Below are 24,916 nucleotides of genomic sequence, written 5' to 3'. Positions count from 1 at the left end.
AACATTACACTGTATGTTGACAGACTAGGATTAAAAAAAAAAAAAAGTAAGGTCTAAAAACTTAAAGTTGCTTTCACAAGATCACACTGCTAATAAGAGAAAGAATGGGACTCTCATGTAGGTCTCTGGATCCAGTGTGTCTGTCCTTCCCACAGTGTCTTTCTGCCCACTCCCACACGGACAAAGGGCTGAGAAAAGCCGGAAAAGTAGATGTTTCAGAATGGAGACATTGCAAATATTCTGTTTAGTCCAATTTACCAGGATACTGTGAACAGAGAGGTACAAAGAATCAGAAAGTTTCTTCATGGCCCAAGAAACAATCACGAAGTGAAAAGACAGCCTATCGAACTGGAGAAAATATTTGTAAATCCTAATTGATAGGGAGTTATTTTCCAAAATTTCCTCTAGTATAACTGAATAGAAAGAAAAAATCAAACAATCCAATTAAAATCGGTAGAGGAACTGAATAGACATTTTTTATTTTTTTAAGCTTTTATTTAAGTTTCAGTTAGTTAACCTACAGTATAATATTAATTTCAGGTGTACAATGTAGTAATTCAACACCCAGTGCTCGTCACAAGTGCAGGTATACAATGTAGTGATTCCAGACAATGCCCGGTGGTCATCCCAAGTGCATTCCTTAATCCCCATCACCTGTTTTACCCATCTCCTCCTCTTACCTCCTCATCGAGTAACCATCAGTTTGTTCACTATAGGTAACAGTCTGTTTCTTGTTTGCCTCCCTTTCTCCCCCCGCCCCCGACCTTTACTTGTTTTCTTTCTTAAATTCCGCATATGAATGAAATCCTATGGTACTTGTCTTTTCTTTGGCTGACTTCTTTCACTTGGCAAAATACTCTCTAGCTGCATCCATTTGCCACTGCAGATGGCAAGATTTCATTTTTTTTAATGGCTGAGTAATATCCCATTAGTGTGTGTGTGTGTGTGTGTGTGTGTGTGTGTGTGTGTGTATCACCTCTTCTTTATCCATTCATCTCTCGATGGACACTGAAGCTGCTTTCACAATTTGGCTATTGTAGATAATGCTGCTATAAACATTGGGGTTACACGTATCCCTTTTAATTAGTGTTTTTGTATCCTTGGGTAAATACAATAGGTAAAATGCAGTTTCTGGATCCTAAGGTTGTTCTGTATTTAACTTTTTGAGGAACCTCCATACTATTTTACAGAGTGCCTGCTCAACTTTGCATTCCTACCAATAGTGTAAGAGGGTTCCTCTTTTTCCACAGCCATGACAACGCCTGTTGTTTCTCGTATTGTTGGTTTTAGCCATTCTGACAGGTGTGAGGTGGTATCTAATTGTAATTTTGAGTTGTATTTCCCTGATGATGAGTCATGTGGAGCATCTTTACATGTGTCTGTTGGTCACCTGTATGTCTTCTTTAGAAAAATATCTATTGATGTTTTCTGCTCATTTTTTCATTGGATTATTTGTAGTTTTGGGGGTTGTTGAGTTGTATAAATTCTTTATATATTTTGGATACTAACCCTTTAACAGATATGTCATTTGCAAATATCTTCTCTCATTCCATAGGATGGCTTTTAGTTTTATTGATTGTGTCCTTATTGATTTAGTCCTATTGATTGTGCAGAAGCTTTTTATTTTGATAAAGTCCCAATGGTTTATTTTTGCTATTGTTTCCCTTGGCTCAGGGAACTCATCTAGGAAGAAGTTGCTCTGGCCACTGTCAAAGAGGTTATTGCGTGTGTTCTACTCTAGGATTTTTATGGTTTCAAGTCTCACATTTAGGTCTTTAATCCATTTTGAATTTATTTTTGTGTATGATATAAGAAAGTCATCCAGTTTCATTCTTTTGCATGTTGCTGTCGGTTTTCCCAGCACCATTTATTGAAGAGACAGTCTTTTTTCCATTGAATATTCTTTTCTGTTTTGTTGAGGACTAATTGACCATATAGTTGTTGGTTCATTTCTGGGTTTTCTATTCATTTTATTGATCTATGTGTCTGTTTTTGTGCCAGTACCATACTGTTTTGATCGCTACAGCTTTGTAATATAACTTTAAGTCCAGAATTGTGATACCTCCAGCTTTGCTTTTCTTTAGTGAGGTTTCTTTGGCTGTTTCTGGATCTTTTGTGGTTCTGTACAAATTTTAAGATTATTTCTTCTAGTTCTGTGGAAAATGCTGGTGGTATTTTGATAGGGATTGCATTAAATGTGTAGACTGTTTCGGAGTAGTATAGACACTTTAAGAGTATTTATTTTTCCAATCCATGAGCTTGGAATATCTTTCTATTTATTTCTGTAATTTTCCATTTTTTCATCAGCATTTTATAGCCTCAGAGTCTAGATCTTTCACCTCTTTGGTTAAGTTAACTCTGAACCAAGGTATCTTAATGTTTGTGGTTTAGTTTGTAAATGGGATGGATGCCTTATTTTCTCTTTCTACTGCTTCATTATTAGTGTATGGAAATGCAACAGATTTCTGTACATTGATTTTGTATTTTGTGACTTGATTGAATTCATGTATCAGTTCTAGCAGTTTTGGGGTGGGATTTTTGGGTTTTATATGTGAAGTCATCTGCAAATAGTGAAAGCTTTACTTCTTCCTTGCCAGTTTGGATGCCTCTTATTTCTTTTTGTTGTCTGGTTGCTGTGGCTAGGACTTCTAGTACTATGTTAAATAACAGTGTTTAGAGTGGACGTCCTTGTCTTGTTCCTGACCGTAGAGGAAAAGCTCTCAGTTTTCCCCTTTGAGGATGATATTAGCTGTGGGTTTTTCATAAATGGACTTGATTATGTTCAAGTATGTTCTCTCTAAACCTACTTTGTTGAGGGTTTTTATCATGAGTGGATGATGTATTTTGTCACATGCTTTTTCTGCATCTATTGAAGTGATCATATAGTTAGCAACCTTTCTTTTGTAAATGTGATGTATCACACTGATTGATTTGTGAATATTGAGCCACTCTGGCAACCCAGGAATAAATCCTACTTGATCATGGTGAATGACTTTTTTTTTTTTTTTTTTTTTTTTTTTGGTGTATTGTTGGATTTGGTTTGCTAGTATTTTGTTGAGGATTTTTGCATCCATGTTCATCAGGGATATTGGCCTGTAGTTCTCTTTCTTAGTAGGGTATTTATCTGGTTTTGGTATTAGGGTAATGCTGGTCTCTAGCATGAATTTGGAAGTTTTCCTTCCTTTTCTAATTTTTAGAATAATTTGCGAAGAATAGGTATTAAATCTTCTTTAAATGTTTGGTAGAATTTGCCTGTAAAGCCATCTGGCCCTGGACTTATATTTGTTGTGAGTTTTTTGATTATTGATTCAATTTCTTTCCTGGTTATCAGTCTGCTCAGGTTTTCTATTTCTTTTTTTTTTTCTTTCAGGTTTTCTATTTCTTCCTCAGTTTTAGTTGTTTGTATATGTCTAGGAATTTATCCATTTCTTCTAGGTTTCCCAATTAGTTGCATATAAATTTTAATAATATTCTCTTATAATTTTTTGTATTTCCCTGGTGTTGGTTGTTATTTCTCCCCCTTAATTTTTGATTTTATTTATTTGTGGTTCAGTTGCACATAAGACATACAGATGGCCAACAGGTATATTAAAACATGCTCAACATCACTAATCATCAGATAAATGCAAATTAAGAGTACAATGAACTATTGCTTCAAACCTGTTAGAATGACTGTCTTGAAAAGATAAGAGACAGAAAGAGTTGATAAGGATATGGAGAAAAGGGACCTCTTATGCACTGTTGGTGGAAATGCATATTGGTACAGTCATTATAGGAAAAGTGTGGGGCTTTTTTTTAAAAATAAAAAAACATAGAACTACCATATGATCCAACAATCCCACTTCTTCTGACATCAGGATCTTGAAGACATATCTGTACTCCCATGTTCATTGTAGCATTATTTACAATAGCTAAGATATGGAGACAAGCTCGGTCCTTGTCAACAGACGAATGGCTAAAGAATTTGTGGTAAATAAATACAATGGAGTATTATTCAACCATGAGAAAAGAGGAAATCCTGTCATTTAGGACAACATGGATGGACCATGGGGACATTATGCTAAGTGAAATAAGACAGACGAAAAAATACTCTATGATATCACTTTTATAGGGAATCAAAAAAAAAGCCTAAAATAATAGAAACAGAATAGCATGGTGGGTTTCCAAGGATTGGGGGATGGGGAGAATAAGGAAATGTTGGTCAGAGTACAAACTTTCACTTATAAGATGAATAGAGTTTGAGCTAATATACAGAATGAAGATTATAGCTAATAATACTATATTATATACTTGACAGATGCTAAGAGAATAGATATTAAATGTTCTTACCACAAAATAAATGGAAATTACATAAGGTGATGGAGTCATTTTGCAATATATAAGAAAGTAACATATTGCCTACCTTACACTCACACAATGTTATGTCAGTTAAATCTCAATACAGCTGGGAAAAAAATAAATGAAAATAAGGCTTTATCCATCTAGATTATAGGGTAATAAGAAAATGTATATGAGTAAATTTAGTGGCTTGTTTAACCTATTATCTGAGATAAAAGTTTTTTTGTCATTATTTTTTCTAATTTAAGAATTTATTTAAAAATTCCTATGCTTTCATACTAAAATTTAAAGATCGACTATTGTGAGTCTAATTTAACTTTTACATTGTGGTTTTTAAAGCATCACAGTGGTAGTATTGGTAGTATATATATATAAACTTACCACAATACAAATTATTTTACAGTCCTATAGAACAGAAATCTGACATGGGTCTCATTAGTCTAAAATCCATTGTCAGCAGCTCTGTTTCTTTTTAGAGACTCTAGAGGAGAATCTATTTCCTTGCCTTTTTTAGCTTCTAGAGGCCCACCTGTATTTCTTTGCTCATGGCCCCCTCCCTCCTTCTTCAAAGCCAATAATGTTAAATTTTCTGTCATATTGCCATCTTATCTGGTTACCATTTTTCAGCAATCTCATATTTCAGGTTTCAGAAAAGTTTTCTCCTTTTAGGGACTCATATGATTAGGTTGGACTTAGTCTGATACAATAATTATATTAATTACTAATATAAGTATATAATTATATTCAAGGATAGTCTAGGATATAATATACCAGATACAATTCAGGATAATCTCCCTATCTAAAAACCCTTAACCTTAATCATATATTAAGTTACCTTTTTCAAATCAGGTAACATATTCATAGATTTTAGGGATTGTGATGTGATCATCTTTGGTGTGGGGGGTACCATTATTTTGCCTACCACAATTATTATCAGTTAATCAGCTGTTTTGTAAACACAAATGCCTTCCTGGATTATTGGATAGCTAACATGTTTTTAGATGTCCATGGGTTGATTACCTACAATAAAAGACTTCTCCAGTTAATCTCAAACCTTTATTAGATTTTCAAGAGATGTTGGGCATAGGTGCCATATTGCAGAAGATAATGGTTGCAACCACTAAGCCTTCTTCCTGAAGGATATATGTTTTATACCCCTTCTCCTAACCATCACAGAATATTGCAACTGAAATCTACATATAGCTGTCCAGAGTGAACTCCAAAATAAAAGGATTTTAGGAAATGAATTTATTATCAAGATGAAATTGTTAAGACATCGTACATTTTAATACCATAGAGTTCCAGTTTTTTGTTTAATAAGTTTTACACTAAAAAAACACAGATAATCAAACATTATTGACAAGAGTCTTTATGTTTTCTTGGCATATATAAGGTCCAAAGCTGCTGGGACCAATGGAAACAATGAGTGCAAGGAAAAGAGGGAACAGCAGGAGTATGAAAGGGAATGTACAGAAGAAAAGCAGAGTCACAGCCTTGGACTGATGGCTGGAAATCAAATGACAAGTTGAAATACAGAAAGTACACCTTGAAGATATGATGGGTTATATCCCTTTCTTATTTGAGGTATTGAAACAAAAGTGGGGTGATTTTTTTCCTAGAGGATGGAGCATGAAAACAGATTACAAAGGAAAAGAAAAAAAGGATGAAAGATCAGGCAAACTAGCATGATGACTATGAAACTCAGTTGAAGGACATGAATAACAGATGCCAGCTGTCCAGAAATAGGGATGTAAATATGATATAAGGATACATACCTATTTGTTTGACCCATGCATTCATCCATGAATGTACACAGCCTAGTTAGGAGACTTGAGTGGGAGGATGTAGGTGAGCAGAGTGCATATTAGAATGAGGGAGGCATTAGGTGATGTCAACAAAGTCACCGGAAAAATGCAGGAGTAGACATGACATTGTAGTCCGTGGGTCTGTAGAATTCAGCTGAGGATCTGACAGATGTAGAAACCTAAGGAGGCGTGTGTGTGTGTGTGTGTGTGTGTGTGTGTGTGTGTGTGTGTGCGCGCGCGCGCGCAGGGAAGCCATTCATAATTTTGAATATGGCAATGAGGAATTGCTTCTTTGAGAAGATACTACTTGAAGAGTAAAAGGAAGGAGTCCTGTAACTATCTGGAGAAAAACTTTTTAGGAGAAAAGAACAAGACTGAGGATCCTGCGCAGAGAGCATAGTTTATGTGTTCTAGAGACAGAAAGCAGCCAGTGTGGCTAGAGCAAATCCGGAAAGAGAAGAAGAATATAGGGTCATAGAAGTAGCAAGCATTCTGGACATAGAGAGCCTTAGTGACTTCCACTCTTACTCTAAAATATGAAGTACTAGAGAGCTTTGAGCAAAGGACATAATAATCTCATTTATGTATTAAAAAGAACACTCACTTGTCTACTGCTGTGTTGAACAAAACTCCTATGGGGGCAGGCAAGAAAAAAGCAGGAAAGGCAGTTAGCAAGCTATTGCAGCAAACCAAGTGAGAGATCATGGTGCTTTGTGTTTTTGTTTAATTTTTTTAAATCTTTATTTATTTTTGAGAGAGAGGCAGAGATGAGCATTGGAGGAGCAGAGAGAGAGGGAGACACAGAATCTGAAGCAGGCTCCAGGCTCTGAGCTGTCAGCACAGAGCCCGACGTGGGGCTCAAACTCACAAACCGTGAGATCATGGCCTGAGCCAAAGTCGGACGCTCAACTGACTGAGCCACCCAGGCGCCCCTGTGGTTTTTTTTTAATTGTTGTTGTTTGTTTTTTAAAGTTTATTTTCAGAGAGAAGGAGAAGGAGAGAGTGCACACACACACATGCTTGGGGAGGGGCAGATAGAAAGGAGTGAGAATTTCCAGTGGGACTCATTCTGAGGAACTATGAGATCATGACCTGAGCCCAAATCAAGAGTCAGATGCCCAACCAACTGAGCCACCCAGACGTCTGAGATTATGGTGCTTTGGACAACAAAGTGAAGGTGGGGATAAATGGCTACGTTGTAGAGATGTTGAATATTAAATCTACCAAATTTGCTCATAGATTTATGTAGGCTTTGATAAAAACAGAGAAGTTAAGAATTACTCAAAGTCATCAATAAATGACCACAACATGGATCCTTCTTTCTTGGCCACAAAATTTTTATCAAGTGAGTCAGGGCACTTTTGTTGAACGCAGATTTTAACTCTGAACCCCAATGATAGCTGAGTGAAAGCAAATGCCTAACAGGATTTCGTGGTTTTGGAGAGAGAGTGAGCCAGCCACTAATGTGGGGAACATCTAGAATTTGTCTGAAATTGGAAACAATCACTGAAAATAGTTATATTTATGAAAGAACAGATTTTGTTGACTTTTTAAAATTTAGGAATTGAGAATGAGGTAGGGGACTGTCTTTGTCAGTGCCACTGCTATAACAAATACCATAGACTGGGTTGTTCAAACAACAGACATTTATTTCTGGAGGCTGGGAAGTCTAGATCAAGGCGCTATCCTATTTGATTACTGGTGAGACCCTTCTTATAGGTTTACAGACATCCACCTTCTTCCTATATACTCAAATGAAGAAGAGAAAGAGCGTTCTGGTCTCAATTCCTTTTCTTATAAAGGTACTAGTCCCATCGTATGGGCCCTGCCTTCATGGTCTAAGCTAAACCTAATCACCTCCTGTAGTCCCCACCTCCAAGTGCCATCACGTTGGAGGTGAGGGCTGCAATGCATGAATTTTGTTGAGAGACATCCGGTCCATACGGGACTCCAAGAATCTTTAAGACACAATGTTTGAAGTGGGTGGATAGCAGTAGACCACCTTGGGACGAGACAGAAAGAGGGATTGACTGCATGTTAAGTTTGATAAAGCAGCCCAGGTGATTCCAACGTTTCCTTTCCTTACCCCTCACTTTTCATATCTCCTTGCCTACCCTTTAGAATTATAACTCTACATAGATTGTGTTTATGCGTATTTTTAGATCAGTGGACTTATTAACTTTTTCACCCTGATGAGGATTGGTGAAGTTAAAAAAAATAACATGAAAGAGTTAGGATCGGTTTTATGTTACATTTAAGAAACTGCAAGTTAAACTTGACTGTATTGTAAATGGAGAGAGTGACAGAGGATGAGCCGCTTACCCACTTTAATGTGGGGAAGTAGACATTTTAGTATAAAGAATTTGTAACTTTTGGGGTACCTGGGGGGCTCGGTTGGTTGGGTATCCAAATTTAGCTCAGGTCATGATCTTGGGGTTTGTGATTTCAAGCCTGCCTAGGGCTCACTGCTGTCAGCACAGAGCCCGCTTTGGATCCTCTGTCCCCCTCTCTCTCTGCCCCAATCCCATTCATACTCTCACTCTAAAAAATGAATGAAGATATTAATTTTTTTAAAAAATACAAAAGCCTTTAAAAATAATGTATAGTTTTTATTCTCATTTCTCAGCATTTACTTTATGTATGTATGTATGTATGTATGTGTTTATGCTTGAAGGTTTTTTGTGTCTTCCTTTTTTTCTTACATTATAGAGGTTAAGTATAGGTTACAGGTTAGGTAGATAGGTTAAGGATAGGTTTTGGAGCCAGAATACCTAAGTTTGAGTCTTAACTACACAATTTGTTGTTATGTCCATGGAAATATTATTTAATTTCAGTTATTTCTTTTCTTTTCAATTATTAACTTTCTACTTCTTTGTCTATCTCAAAGGATTCCTTAGAAGTTTAAATTTACTATATATATATATATTTTTTTTTAGACTTTGCTAATATTTTTATTGTTTTGATGACAAGCAAGAAAATAATAAATGTTTTTATTTATTTATTTTTTTTTTTATTTATTTATTTTTATTTTTTAATATATGAAATTTACTGTCAAATTGGTTTCCATACAACACCCAGTGCTCATCCCAAAAGGTGCCCTCCTCAATACCCATCACCCACCCTGCCCTGCCTCCCACCCTGCCCTCCCTCCCACCCCCCATCAACCCTCAGTTTGTTCTCAGTTTTTAACAGTCTCTTATGCTTTGGCTCTCTCCCACTCTAGCCTCTTTTTTTTTTTTTTTTTTTTTTTCCTTCCCCTCCCCCATGGGTTTCTGTTATGTTTCTCAGGATCCACATAAGAGTGTAACCATATGGTATCTGTCTTTCTCTGTATGGCTTATTTCACTTAGCATCACACTCTCCAGTTCCATCCATGTTGCTACAAAAGGCCATATTTCATTTTTTCTCATTGCCACGTAGTATTCCATTGTGTATATAAACCACAATTTCTTTATCCATTCATCAGTTGATGGACATTTAGGCTCTTTCCATAATTTGGCTATTGTTGAGAGTGCCGCTATAAACATTGGGGTACAGGTGCCCCTATGCATCAGTACTCCTGTATCCCTTGGGTAAATTCCTAGCAGTGCTATTGCTGGGTCATAGGGTAGGTCTATTTTTAATTTTCTGAGGAACCTCCACACTGCTTTCCAGAGCGGCTGCACCAATTTACTATATATTTAAAGTTGTGGTACATGTTAAGCACTCAAGTATTACCTATTTTTTTTCCTTTGTCCTGAACTATGTTCTGGAGAGTTGATGTTGCCGGATAAGTGTTCTTAAGATAAATGAGGTATTAAGGTATGTGTCTGCCTTTAATGTTTTCCAGACCCGATTGAATATTTCATCAGAGCTCTGAAAATTGATTGATTGATTTTTATACTCCATTGTGCGTTTCTCAGGCTAAAAAATTTGCTGGTTTTCCATGTCAGGACAGTCGATGTTTTATAACTTTCTTTTTGAAGATATAGTCCTTTTTTTCTATATTCCCTTGTGCCAGAAAAGTGTTCAGTTAGAGCATTATTTATGCTTAACCATGGTCTGCCATTTATACCAGCAAAGTCTCTGTTGATTCCATCAGAGAAGGTGAGGTTGGATTGAGTGAATTTTTACTAGCATTTGTGATTAAGGTGGTATGATAGCTGGGGCACCTGGGTGGTTCAGTTGGTTAAGTGTCCAACTCTTGGTTTCAGCTCAGGTCATGATCTCACGGTTTTAAGATCAAGCCCCTGAGTTAGCACAGAGCCTGCTTGGAATTCTCTCCCCCCCCCACTCTACCCCTCCCTGACTTTTGCAGGAGCATGTGCCTGCATTGGCTGTCCCCCCACCCCCAAAATAAATAAACTTTAAAAAGATGGTATGATAGCTATAACGTTATATGTCAAGTATAATAAAAAAAAATGTTTTAAGATGAAATGGTGGTAGGCAATTTATATTGAATTTAAATTTGTTTCTCAAAGTATATATTTAACCAATTCCTATTCCCCCAAATCATTGTGTCCTCACTAGGCTGATGCTAAGTAAGGAGCATTATGGTAGCCAGCCTTCAACATGGCTACACTGATCCCCACCTCCTGATATTTATACTCTTTTGTAACCCCCTTTCATATTGTCCCAGGGTTAGTCTGTGTGACCAATAACATATAGCAGAAGTGATGGTATGTAACTTTAAAGTTAGGTTATAAACAAAGATTCTTTGCTTGACCAAACTTTAGTGAGGCATCTGAAGCTTCTAGGCCAATCTGTGTACTTCCTTGTAAAATACAGTTTTAGCAAGAATGCTGCGAAGTCAATTTAACAAGAACCTCTCCCAAACCTTTACTCAATACGTGATCACCTTGGATATCTGATCAGGTCCTCCTTTCTCTACCATCCCCCAGGGATGTCTGATCATCCTGGCCTGTTTTCACCAGGAATCCTGTTAGTTTGGCCTAGCCAGAACTCCTGATATTTCCTCTAAGCAACTTTCCATCCACTGACACCCACCTGCTTCTTGGCTATAAATTTCTACTTGCTGCTGCTGTGTTTGGAATTAAGCTGAATTCTTTACAAAGGTCTCTTTTTCCCCCGTTTCAGTAGTCCTGAACAAAATCTGGTTTTATTTCTTTAATAGGAAGAAGAAAAAAAAAAAGATGGGATGATACAAACCAGATAAACTTCTGCCAGTTATATTTTTGGTCTTGAACATTCCATAAAGTCTGGGGGTTCATTTTGTATGGTTTGGTGATAACATGTCTAAGCATAATTATTCATATTTTTAAGTAATTGGTTTGTTATTAAAGGAAAGGGAGGAACTAATTATGTAGAAAGACAATTAGGCTCAAATTTGCCTGTGACAGTTGACAGTTTAGAAAGCAGTGTGCTATTAATGTGACTTCTGTGGGCTTCCTAACTAACAAAATACCAATCTCACTTCTCACATTATACATTAGGACTGAACCATAAAGGGGAAAAAATGAAGGCACTGCATACCTCATTACACAGACCTAAGAGATGGTGGTGTAGCAAAGGCTACAGAATTACTGTGGATCATCAGAGCCAAACAGAAGCAGATGAAATTGGAATAGTTTATCAGAATCAGTCAATCCAAGAAGGCAAAGGATTTAAATCAAAATGATAATAGAGACACTAAAAGAAAATGTGCCCTGTATGAGCAATGGAAGAAACAAAATATTGTTATGAAAGGAAGACCTAGACAGAATGGAATTCATATGTTAATGATTTTATGAAATTAGAAAGATAGTCTGAATTACGTAAATGTAAGAGTTTTATTTTTATATGAATCTTTTTAAAGGAAGTCGAATAGGTATATCCAAGTTGTTTTTAACACAAATTTTAACATATATCCCTAAAGATAAGGAATGCAATTCTACTTTTCATTATGGTTGTTTTATGGGTAAAACAAAAAAAAAATCATTTTATTTTATATTGAAAGAGCAAGTCACTTACTCTCTCTGACATTCAATTTTCTGTTATGTAAAACGATAGCATTGGAATAGATACCCATCATATTTGTTTCTGGTTTCAAATTTGCATGATTCCATGAAAAAGGGTTTTCTGCTGGAGGAAAATAGATTTCCTTCACAATTATGGTCATTTTAAGTGTTTTATTTTGTAATTTGTCAGAACTTGCAGTAACATTTGTTTGTGAAGCTGTATTTGATTATTCATTCATCTCTGGTGATTAATTACATGTGAATTGTCCTTAAATCTCAAATTAATTCCACAAATTCAAGACATGTTCTCATAAGCACATGGACTAATATATCTAGGCTTGTAATAAATATTTTATCAATGCGCTTATCATTTATTTGTAGGCCTTGTCTGTGTACTTAATAACAGACATATAAGGTAACATCCAAATTCAATCTTTGATATGTCAGTACTGTTTTTAAACTTAAAAACAGATAGCTTCAGTTTTTTTTTAACAGAGAAGTTTTGTGGTTTTTACAAAGCAAATATATTTTTCCTAACCATCACTTTGTGGAGGTTTAGGAAAATGTAGCCCCACTCCCACTTACAATATGCAAACTTAAATTATCATATTGATATAGCTATCAGCTGTCCCCTTTGATGATACCTTATAGATGAGTAGAAACAGAAGATTCATTTCATTTGTGTCAACATTAGCAGAAAATAATATGACAGAGTGCAAGACTCAAGGGATTCATCTGACATTATTGAACAACCTTTTACCCTAGGAAATGCTTCTTACTGGGCCTTCTCCAGACACATTACACAAAAGAAGATCTTCTGATGGCCTTTGAACAATCTGAGACAGTGATCTATGCATTTTAGAAAAGATGCCCTAATGGGAATGCAAATAATTTTATGTTGAAATCTTTGTCAAAATCCTGAAAACTATTTCTTTTGTATGGTTCTTTGAAGGATCTTTTACAATGACCATTCACATCAATGCCAAGTCCTTTGGAGGGGGAGGGGAACCTTGACATAAAATCATAAAACACAAATTAACATTTTATTATTCAATTTAAAAGGCAGTGATATATGAGAGACGTTTTAGCTTCCTGGGAAGTGAAAATGAACAAGAGAGGCAAAATGTGCCCAACCAATAAATATGAGTTGTTAGCTTCTAAAAATATAGGATTCTTTGTTAAGAGTTATATTTGACAGGACAGTTTTCTAGGTTACAAATAATTGTATATTATTTAGTGAATTTATTTCATATTTATTTTTTCATGGAATAATACTAAACTAGTAAGTAAATATGGATATATATATATATATATATATATATATATATATATATATGATAGAGATATTGGTATAACAATTTATATATTACAACCATCCGTTAAGTTGTTGTATGGTGTAGAATTGATTTTTTTTTCAGAAATTACATAATAATCAAATGCCTGATTACCCAGGGACATTTCCAGTGGTCTCTTTGGCTGGGTAATAGGCAAACATATTTAGTATTTATTGGGATGATATGCAAGCCTACTTAACGCTAGTACAAATAAAAGGCTTTGGTGACAGAGCTCAGCTTTATTTTGTCTTTAATGAGGACTGTCTGTTTCCTTATAGCTATCCACTTTAAAATAGAGTATTTGAAAGAGAACTTTTAGAATAATTGCAAGTTTGGAAAGCAAAACAGCAAAAATCTTTATTTTTTTGTGGGGCTGTTGGTTTCACAATTTTCCACCTTTGTTATTAGCATCCCGATACTATTATAACAATACAAACATGGCTTATGCCACCATTACTCCTCCTCCTCCTCCTCCTCCTCCTCCTCCTCCTCCTCCTCCTCCTCCTCCTCCTCCTACTGTTACTATATCACTACCACCACGAATACCACCACCATCACCGTCTACTTCTAGATGTAACATCTGTTGCGTAGAAAGTATGTGCCAAACCTTGAGCTCAATAACCCATGTGGACTACTTCACTGACGCTTCTTAGAAGTCCTGTGTAGTTCACTCTGCTATTAATCCTATATTTAAAGTAATTGTGATTGTACAAAACCAATACAAAATCTCCAGGGTCCAAGATCATCTGAATGATTTTAGGCACCATAATATTATAATTTCGCATGCAGGTGAAATAGCCAAGATCACACTGGTAGCTACTCCCTCTAGCAAATGTTAGAATGCTAACGAGCCTGCAAGAGGTAGAGGATGGAAAGAGTTTTTAGAGAAGGGGGACAAGGGAGATGAAATGACATGCCCCAGTGATTCATGTGAGCATATATGAGCTCAGTCACCTCAAAGAGGATTTAAATAGTTCTGCTTAGAATTCCCCCTGAAGAATCCCACCAATTTAACTGGACGACAAGGATAATTGTCTATTTGATTCTAAGAACTACTGTGGTACATTAAAAAATCACAGGAAAAATCAACTTGAGCATAAAATAATACAATAATAAATCATTCATACACCGAAGGTGACACTCGAGAGCTTCTGTTTCACTGACATGTATAACTTTACATGTAAAATTAATCTATGGAGAGAAAGTTGAGCATTTTGCTATCTATAACAATTTGGCATTGAAAAGTATAAGCTTAACTGCACTGTGACCTAGATTTCAATCATAATGCAATAGGAGAAAAAAAATGTTGGTGAATTATGGTAAAATAAATTTTATTTTGAGCAATATTAGTTTCTTTTCAGTGATCTTTTCTGACATTTAATAGATTTTTCAGTCATGCACAAATAGAAGAAGAATGTAAGTGGAATGAAAGTATAATACTTTTTGGCACCAAATGAAACATTAAACCATGCCAAGGAGAGCTTCTGGATGTGTCCATTTCACCCATGAATGCTTTGGGCTCCCCAGACCTAATGTGGAGGGAAGCCATGCAGTGGCTGATCTCCTGGGACGTCCACGGTGCAGACGAGGGCTCAGAGGTGGCTGACTACATGATGCACCGCTGAGTTCTGCAAATAAATCAGTTGACTTCAGTTTTAGGAAGAGGATTTTTGACCTGCCAGTTTGTGAAGTAAATTTGAACCACCATATTTATATAGACGCTGCTGTTCCAACATTAACTTACTTACACATGATTTTAATGATAGGTGCTTTTTTAAAAATAGCAATGCTTTTCTTTTTGTTTTTAAATTGGGAAGCATTGTGAGCTATAAAAGTGCACAGAAAAAATAATAACTATTCATATACTACCAACCAGTTCTGTCAGAATTAGTGTTTTCCCATTATTTTATCATTTCTAGAACTTGTAGAAGTAATAAACCATGAGGGATACAATTGAAGATGCCTACGGACCTCTCCCTGCAGATCCCTTTTCCTAACATCTGAGAGATAATGATCATCCTAAATTTGGATGTGATAAGCAATGCCATGTTTCTATTACATATATATTCTATTACATATATATATTTAACACATATTACATATTATATATATATTTAACACATAAAATCTATCTATAGTTTTGGTGTTATGAAATAATTTCTAAACAATGTCATGCTACATGTATCATTCTTCATATTCTTTTACTTAATTATTGCTATGAGATAACTCCATATTTATATATGCAGCTATATTCTCACTATTCTGTAGGGTTGTATTATCAACATGTATCCAAATTTATTCATTCTCCTATTATTACATACTTAGGTTTTGTTCTAGTTTTTTTCCACAAAACACAATACTGCAATTAACTTTATCATACATTATCCTGACTGTATAACTGAGAGTTTATATATGTTTAATTATAAAAATTGCATATAAGTATGCAATTACCAAGCTAAATATTGTACCATATTCTACTTTATGAAATATTGTTAAAAATCCTTTTCAGATTCGTTTGAAATTTGTATTTCCATCAGCAGTGTGTGGAAGTTTCCATTATACAAGAACTTTGTCAGAATTTAGTATTGTGACAATAATTAATTTTCACAGATTGATGAGTAAGAAACAATGTCTGCTTATAGCTTAATTGCCTTTCCTGATTTTAGTGAGAGCATATTTTAATGTTATGTTATTTAATGTTATATTGGCCATTTATATTTTTTCCTCAATATTCCTATTTATAGGCTTTGCTTACTTTCCCATAGTTTGCTTGACTTTGGCTTACAGATTTCTAGATTTCTTGATATCCCTTTATTTTCATTAGATAAGTTTTTGTCTTTTTACTTTGTTTCTATTTTTTTAATGTATGAAAATTTAGCATGTTTTTTTTCCTTCTATATTTTCAAGTAAAAATTTAAGTTTTTTCACACCTAAAATTTTGTTTTATGTATGCTTTGAGGAAATAATTTATTTTTTTCCATTATACAGACCACTCATCTCAGCACCAACATTCTACAATTATACATTTTATTATATATTTCCTGGTTTTCAGTCCTAATATAACCTATTGATATTTTCTCAGTATTTCCTCTTAATTTTTCAAAGAACCTACACTTAATGTTATATGCCCTCTCTCTAGTTGTGGTGAGCACTGGCTGTTACATGTAAGTGATGAATCACTAAAATCTACACCTGAAACTAATATTACATCATATGTTAACTGGAATTTAAACAAAAACCTGACATTAAAAACAAAGTATCTATGCTCTCTCTATTGTTTATTTTTTATTTTTATAATCATCTTAACTAATTTCCTAATAATTTCATTGGTTGGATTTACTTTTTTCTTTTTCAAAACATCTTAGGATAGGGATTTTATCAATCTACTCCTGATTTTATCAATCAATCAATTCTCTACTTCTCAAATTAAAGCTGATACAATTCTAATCCCACATTTTTTGAAAAATATTTTCATTATCATTCTTATTTAGATATTTTACTTTTTCTGAAATTTTTCTTGATCTATTAGTATTCTGATATTTACTTCTGATATTCTCAAATAGGTATATTTGAGGCTAATGTTTAGACTTGGAATTATTGCATTACAGTTAGGAAACGTGGTCTATAAAACATGTTTAGACTTTGAATTATTATACTGTAGTTGGAAATCTTGGCCAGTCTTTATTATCCTTTTGTATTTACTTTGTGGAATAAATATATATTGTAGAGGTGCCTGGGTGGTTCAGCGTCCAACTCTTGATCTCTGCTCAAGTCATGATCTCATGGGTCATGATCTGCTTGGGATTCTCTCTCTCCCTCTGTCTCTGCTCCTCTCTCTCTCTATCAAAATAAATAAATAAACTTTAAAAAACAAATATTGCATATTATATACATTATACACATGCATATATGAAGAAAAATAATATATAGTTACTATGATATTGGTATTATTATGTAATGTATTCAACAATTGCCTATTTCTTGCTTCTACCTTCCTTTGGTATTAATTGCCATGGTACAACTCTTGTTAACTGGTGGTTCTCAACCAAGTTGCATATGGAAGTCATCTGCAGAACTTTATTATTTCTTTTTAAAGTTTATTTAATTTGAGAAAGGGAGCATGCCCGCAAACACGCGCGCGCGCGCGCCGCGCACACACACACACACACACGCGGCGCGCGCGCGCGCGCGCAGCAGCGCGCGCGTGGGAGGGTCAGAGAGACAGGTAGAGAGGTAAAGAAGGAATCCCAGGCAGAATCTGTACTCTCAGTGTGGAGCCTCCGATGCTGGGCTCAATCTCAGGACCATGAGATCACGACCTGAGTGGAAATCCAGAGGCAGATGCTCGACAGACTGAGCCACCCAGGTGTCCTCATCTACAGAATTTGAAAAACAGACAAACAAACTAGTGACTCAGTCTTGCTCGCAGGGATCCTAATTTAATAAATCTGAGCTGTTGTTTGGTACTGAAAATTTCAAAATCCCCCAAGTGTTTTTAGTGGTCAACAAGAGTTAAAAACCAAGCTCTTGTCTTTTCATCAAGACACTTTTGGAAAGTTTTTTTCAGATTTCCTTTGGAAATGTTTTTAGGCTGTCAAGATTCAGAATTCCAGGTTGACAGTTGGTTTCTTACATTTTGAAGATACTGTGTTGTCTTCTATTTTCTGTTATTGTGGTTGAGAGGCTTGCAGTTGGGCTAATTGTTCTTCTTTTCTGGGCATTTTTTTTACTTCCCTATTTGATTTTAAGATTATCTGTCTTCCTTTTATCCTCTGCAATTTCACTACCATCTCTCCTGATATGTGATTATTTGTATTTGTCTTTCTCAGGACTGCCATAGTATTTAAATCTAAGAATCTGTGTATTGTATCAAAACTGAATATAATTCACCCTGTCCACTTTTGTCCAGGTTAATTTTTAAAAAGAATGCTTCCTTTTATTTCCAAATACTAGTTTGTATTTTTAATTAATTTTAGCATATCTGAGTAACGATGAGCAAAACAAAAATTTATCTGAAGTGTTCAGTGATTGAGTCCTTCTGTTGTATTATCTGTGGACTTTTGATCTTGTGTATTTTATAGTTTAGATGATGAGTTTATCTTTAGTGAGCCCTTATGTATGTGTGAAGGTACTTTTCTACCCTGCTCTTTGCATTTGCTTCTTTTGGAATCCCCAGGGTTTTACCACAACAAAGTAACTTTGTGGTTGGGAGTTATCCAAGATCTAATAACAGAGGATGCCAGAAATGCAAACGTGACTGAGGGTAGATCATGGCTACAAATGTTCAGGCCCAGGCCCAAACACAAAAATTTCCTTTTGCCTGAATAGCAGACTGTCCATTTCACTTCGCGTTAGCCCTGAAGAGATACCGATTTTATAACATAAGGTATATCTGCTTTCACTCCCTTGGTATTATTAGCCCAAGACCTTCTTCTGCATCTTCAACTAGGAGTTAGTATCTAAAACCCTAGAGCAGGATTTCTCTACATCAACACTATTGGCATCTTGTGATGGATAATTGTTTAGTGCTGGGCAGAGGTGGGGGACTTGTATCCTGTGCATTATAGAAAGCTTAGTAGTAAAACCTACCCTCTACCCACAAGATGCCAGTAGTACATATCCCTTCCCAGCCGTTACCACCAAAATGTCTCTATCCAGTTACAAATGTACCCACAAGGGCAAAATTGCCCCCACTTAAGAACCACTGTCCTCGATTATTGAGATCAGCAAGCCCTCCTGAGCAACCTCATGATTAAATTAGCTCATGTACTTAATGGTCTGTTGCATCTTATTTTTAGCTTCTAGACATTGCCTTTACTTGCTTGTGAGCTCAGTTACATATTTAATAGGAGATCTAGTAATAGTCTGCTTAATATTTGTAGAGAGAATTTTTTTATAGCAAGGGAATTTTCAGGTATTTAATTTTTCTATATTGAAAAACCTGGCATTCTAAGTTGTTTTTTTTAAATCTGCAATTATGTGGCAAGAAGATACACTTGACCATGGGTTAATTGATCATGTAAGTAATTCTGATGTAGCATTTAGATAAGCATGAGTAGACAGAACACCTGTGTTCATCTGCTTTTAGTATAGCGAGTGCTATCTACTGTGGTTGGACACAGCCTGAGAGTCAGATGACCTGGCTTCTGAATGTTAGCTCTACCTCTAGTTAGCTCTGTGGTTACATTCAAATAAATAACTTAATTCTTTTATTTTTTACTTTATTACAGTGATTTTATTTCTTATTTACTGATTACTACTTGTCATTTATCTACCAAATCAGACTCATAAATATTATAATTTACCAATGTCTGAATATTAAATTGAGAGTATCAATAAAATGTATACTAGTTATTGATTTATCTCCCCTACATGTCTATTGTGTTAAAATACATTATGAACTTTTATTCATATAAATATTTTCAGTCATCTATTATGTTTTTAATATGTCCTGTATGATTTAAATATAAAAACAGCATACTATATCACTGTAATAGAAGTTTTGAAGCAGGTATTTTTAAAATAAAAATATAAAATATTTGAAAGTGTGAAAAATTATACACATTTGCAGTAGGTATTTTAAGTGGTTTCAAAGAAAGTGATTGGTCAGGGAGGTTGATCAGTAGTGTTTTAATTAAAGTGATACCAATTAAGCTCTTTCTTAGAACGTAACATAAGGTTTTGATTAGTAAAATAGAGAATGAAAAGGGCATTCCGTGTAGCACATTTCATGGAGAAAAAATATCTAATCAGATGTCTTCACGTACTACTCTTGGGCAGTAGAAATACAAGGAGACCCTTTTAAGCTCTTCCATGAGTAGACCCACTCCCAACCCCCACTGTCACCACTGACCTCCTTTGTTCTTGTGGTGTAGGACCACTTTTAAAAATGCCATGTAGGTGGGATATAGACAGAAGAAGTACACCTTCTCTATACCCACTCAAGCTGGACAAGAGCAAAGGTAGGCTTAGTTTTAGTTATTGAGAATAGTCTCAGACATCTCAGTAAGGAAGGCTTAAGGAGTTCAAAAACAAAGGAGATAAAATTCAATTTTGTATTCTTTGGCAGGCAGTTCAGTAGAGGTTATAGCCTACAAAATTATAGTGAGCCCAGATGTTGAGCTTTCTTGACTTTTAACATTGAAGCCTCCTAGAGGGGAGACCCCACAGTGGGGTTTATCATGACAGTTTCACCATGATTATAATCCAGTTGAGAATGGTGATATCTACAGAAATAACCAGAAAACAAAACCTTGCATATGGTCAATGCTGGAATAGTACCACAAAATAGCATGGGACCTGAATAAACATAGAACACTGAAGAAAAAATTCCTTGAAGTATATGAATCAGACCTTGAAGAATGATTAGTATTTGAAATGAGTGACATTGATACCAAGACTGAATTGGGTGATATGTGATATCAGGCTAAAATAAAACTTCATGGGCTGGAAAAGGGATATATTAAAATCCAGAAGTGTCATCAGAGATGACAGAAGTGGTGGAGTAGTTCCAGGTGATAGAAAAACTTGAAATATTTTTAAATTGGTTATCAATATGTGTTAAGTGCCATCATCATGAATTATCACATTGCTTGGGAAAAATACCTCCATTAAAAAAATATTTCACTTGAGATAAGGTTCAGACTAAATAATTCAGGTTCCTAGGAAGTTCACCCTAAAGCATTCAGTCACTTCTATATGATGAACCATTTTCTTTAAGAGGAAAGATTCTAAATGCAAATGTCAGAATCCGCCATAATAAATGCTTTATTGATTGTCTTTCTGTTGAGAAGTTCTAAGCACTTTGGTGATCTTGTCTTATATGCCATTGGCAGGTTTAAGGACAATTTAAAGGAATTTGTGATTTCCAAAGCAGGAAGAAATTTGGCAGAATGTTTTTATATATATTGTATACATGGTCTACATTTTATTCAATTCCCAAGTGAAAGGTGATAAGAATAAAGATTAGAGAGCAAATGAAGAAAAAAAATAAATGAAACCAGGAAGAATCTGAAAACATTCTAAATTAATAAGAAGAGACCATTTTTTCTCTTTTCCATTCATAGACTTCAGCCGTTCTTGATTTTATATTCTTACAACTATAAAAATTCTTTTGTGTGCAGCGTTTTCAAGCTAACCAGCACTTTACATTTGAACAATAAGCAAGAGAGGAAAATTTTTCCTCTTAATCTTGTACTTTTAAAAATACAATATAACTGCTTTAGCTTTATATTGATTGAAGATGCTGCAAGTAAGACAAGTCATTTCTGATAATGCTAAAGAAAACAACTAATCATACTAATAACACCAAATGAAAATGAGTAACAGCTTTTAAGGTAATGCTGTCATGATCACACTGAAAAATGGGAACATACTTCTCTGATGCATATCAAATGTGTATTCTGGAAAGTACCATATTTTTTTTCTTCACAGGTGCCCCAACCTAACTTTCTCTTGATTGCTAAATAACCTGAAAGAGAACAAGAGAGAAAGGGAGAATTGGTAGACTTCATTCATAGTGTTCTTAAAATGACAATGTTATTAAACAGCTGACTCAAAACCCATTTTTTATACTTCTTATTCCCCTTCCCCTCCCTCCCTCCCCTGCCCCCAGCATATCTCTTTCTCAGTGATGGAGCAAATAGAACTTTGATATGCATATTTGTAAAATAAGAAAATTCATTTTAACTCTTACAAGCTACTGAGGCAGATACTCACTAAATATTTAGGAATCAAACCATAGAAACCTCTGGAAGCATGGAGGATAATCCTATAAAAATGTATTAATTCAGTAACTTTGGAGGAATTAGAAATGATCTCAAATAGCAGAGCCATAATAATGAGAGCACTAGCTAGTAGTCCCATTTTCATACCTGGACTAGCTTTTCTTTCCAGAAAAATTTACATTTACTTCATTGATAAATATCATTAAATGATAGCTAAGTCTGTAGTGCAGACGACATCAAATCCATGGGAGCATGTGTAGGTAAATACTAGGCATTTCTGTAGTAGTGTGAATTAAAGGTAGAAAAAAATTCTTGCTGTTTGCTTATGAATATTTCTTCCAACCTAGTTTTATCTAATGTGAAAGGCTACTGGTTTCTGCCTTTCTGGAAAATATTTTTTTCTCCTCATAGTCTACTTTTTTACTGTATTACACTTGCTTTAAAGCAGATACATAACTACAGAGAGAGTCCTTCTGAAAATAAAGTTGTTGTTTTTTTTTTTTTTCCCTTTGGAGGAACAAATCAGAAATGAATGCATCAGGATAGATTTAGAAAATATATTCCTCTTATGGATCTCCAAGGGCACTGTCTGCATAAAACCTTTTTTAATTTAGCTGTGCTATCTTTAAAAACTTTTTTTAACGTTTATTTATTTTTGAGATAGAGAAAGACAGAGCATGAACGGGGGAGGGGCAGAGAGAGAGGGAGACACAGAATAGGAAGCAGGCTCCAGGCTCTGAGCCATCAGCCCAGAGCCTGACGCGGGGCTCGAACTCACGGACCGCGAGATCGTGACCTGAGCTGAAGTCGGAGGGTTAACCGACTGAGCCACCCAGGCGCCCCTAGCTGTGCTATCTTTAAACTATGATGTAATTCAAGATATCATTTGATTGCGCATCCTATTAAAACGTCTATCAACGTTATCTATAGAATTATTAACGCAACCTGAAACTGAGCTTATCATTGTCGGATAAAAGTAAAATTTCCTTAGAAGCTCTCTACTGGATGCCATTGACTTGATGCCAGTGAACGATATTTATATATATATTTTCCTATTCATTCACTACTTCTTCTTCTATTTTCTATTACCCGGCTTTTTAAATTTAGATTTAGGAAAGATAAATTGACAAGATGTGTTCCAGTGGTGCCTCTTGATATTCTGAAAGTAAGGGAAGTTTTTTCTTAAAACTTCGGGTCTTAGGCACAGTTCTTTCCATGGTGCCAGTATTGTGTTCTGTGGGGCCAGATTGGGAGAATGGTGGAAAAGAACCAAAAGGCACCTTTTTCTTCCATTTTCTTCTTAGTGAGTGGGTTTTCCAGCCTGTTGAGGAAGGAGAGAGTATTTTACCAGCATCAGTCAAGCCCTAAAATTGAAAAAGCTTCTCCTTTCTCTCAAAAAAAGTCCTTAATTCTGTTCTTTTACTCTTTCTTGGAAAATTAATGAGTCTTATCTCCTTCTACAGAAATTAGCCTGCTTGCCAGGTTCTCCAAAAACCAGACCATGGTATAATTAAGAAGATGCGTATGGTTGTATTTTGGCAAGTTAGAAGCTGAGATTCACGCTAAATAAATTAGAATCACTGTGGGGAAAATCAGACTGCTTTTTCCTGCCTTTGCAACTGTCACGTGGCAGATGAGGCTCATCTGATGCTGGATACTTCGCAGAACTAAATATGGCTGTTTTTCTTTTGAACGGTGTTAAATACCACTCATCCTCTGTTCGGTGGCCCATGGTGATTTCAGTGACTGCCCTTCCAGGGTGTTAATCTTCCTTTCCTACGAAGTAGCCTGAGTCCATTGAGCTTTCTGAAGCTTTAGGTCAAAATTAGAAAATACCTTATCTGTTTGCATTTGATCCTGTTTCACTGGGGATGATTCCCTTCCTTTTAATTTTGTGTCACAATACAATAATTCAGAGGAAGCTAAATATTTTTCTCGTCCTACCCATATAGATCGAGGAAGAAGATGAAAATATACTCAAGTCAGAAATCTTTTTGAAAAAGAAGGCTAACGGACTAGTATACTATTTACGGAATAAACAGAATGCTTTTTATTGCCTCAATTGGAATTGCTAGTATAACTCAAAGATAGCCCTATCACCTGTGAGAAATGAAGTCATTCTAAAGTCATGCTGTAATAGTAAAGCATTGTAATATGTGGTAAACCATCCGCATAATCACCATGATCACAGTCCAATCCCCTTTAAGTAGATTTTGTACAGTATAAAAGAGCGAGTGTAACTAAAGGTATCTGAAAATGAGACTGTACATTAGCTCTAAAGTTGTAAATGCAAATAAGACTAAATCACCCAATAGTGTTACTTGCTTATGCTGTATTCAACATACTATATTTTTAAACTTTTCAAAACAGTGCATATTAAAAGTTGGAAGAGTCCTCAGAGACTGTTGTTTTCTCATGTAAAACTCAATCAGATACAAGTTTCTTCTCTAAAAAGGGCTCAGGGCTGGGAGTTTGGGAAGAAGGGTCATGTTTTAAGATTTGTTTTTTGCTAGTTAAACAGTGGAGGTGTAATATATTTGGAAGTAGTGAGAAACAGCATTAAAATAGTTTAGAATATAAATGTATCAAAATTATATGTTTCATCCCTCAAATCTTATTTTTAATTTTATTATTTTTTGTTTTTTTCCCTCAAATCCTATTCATGTCTATAAGAATGCAATATTTTAATATTTTAAAAAGTAGTTTTTTCAATCTGTAGGAATCAGTTACTATTAAGTTTTTGAGAGAGACAGAGAATGAGTGGGGTAGGGTAGAGA

At 35.2% G+C, this 24,916-nt stretch overlaps 1 protein-coding gene across 5 annotated transcripts in view; it reads left to right on the top strand.

The window, feature by feature from the left end:
• ROBO1 (roundabout guidance receptor 1) overlaps positions 1-24,916 on the top strand; it is a 1,122,944-nt gene that overhangs the window by 101,883 nt on the left and 996,145 nt on the right. The window lies entirely within an intron of this gene.

Source organism: Panthera pardus, unplaced genomic scaffold (assembly GCF_024362965.1).
Source record: "Panthera pardus isolate Hobbes unplaced genomic scaffold, ASM2436296v1 HiC_scaffold_16, whole genome shotgun sequence".
Taxonomy (NCBI): Eukaryota; Metazoa; Chordata; class Mammalia; order Carnivora; family Felidae; genus Panthera; species Panthera pardus.
Note: the sequence above shows the minus strand (reverse complement) of the source record. Positions and strands in the feature narration are given on the sequence as shown.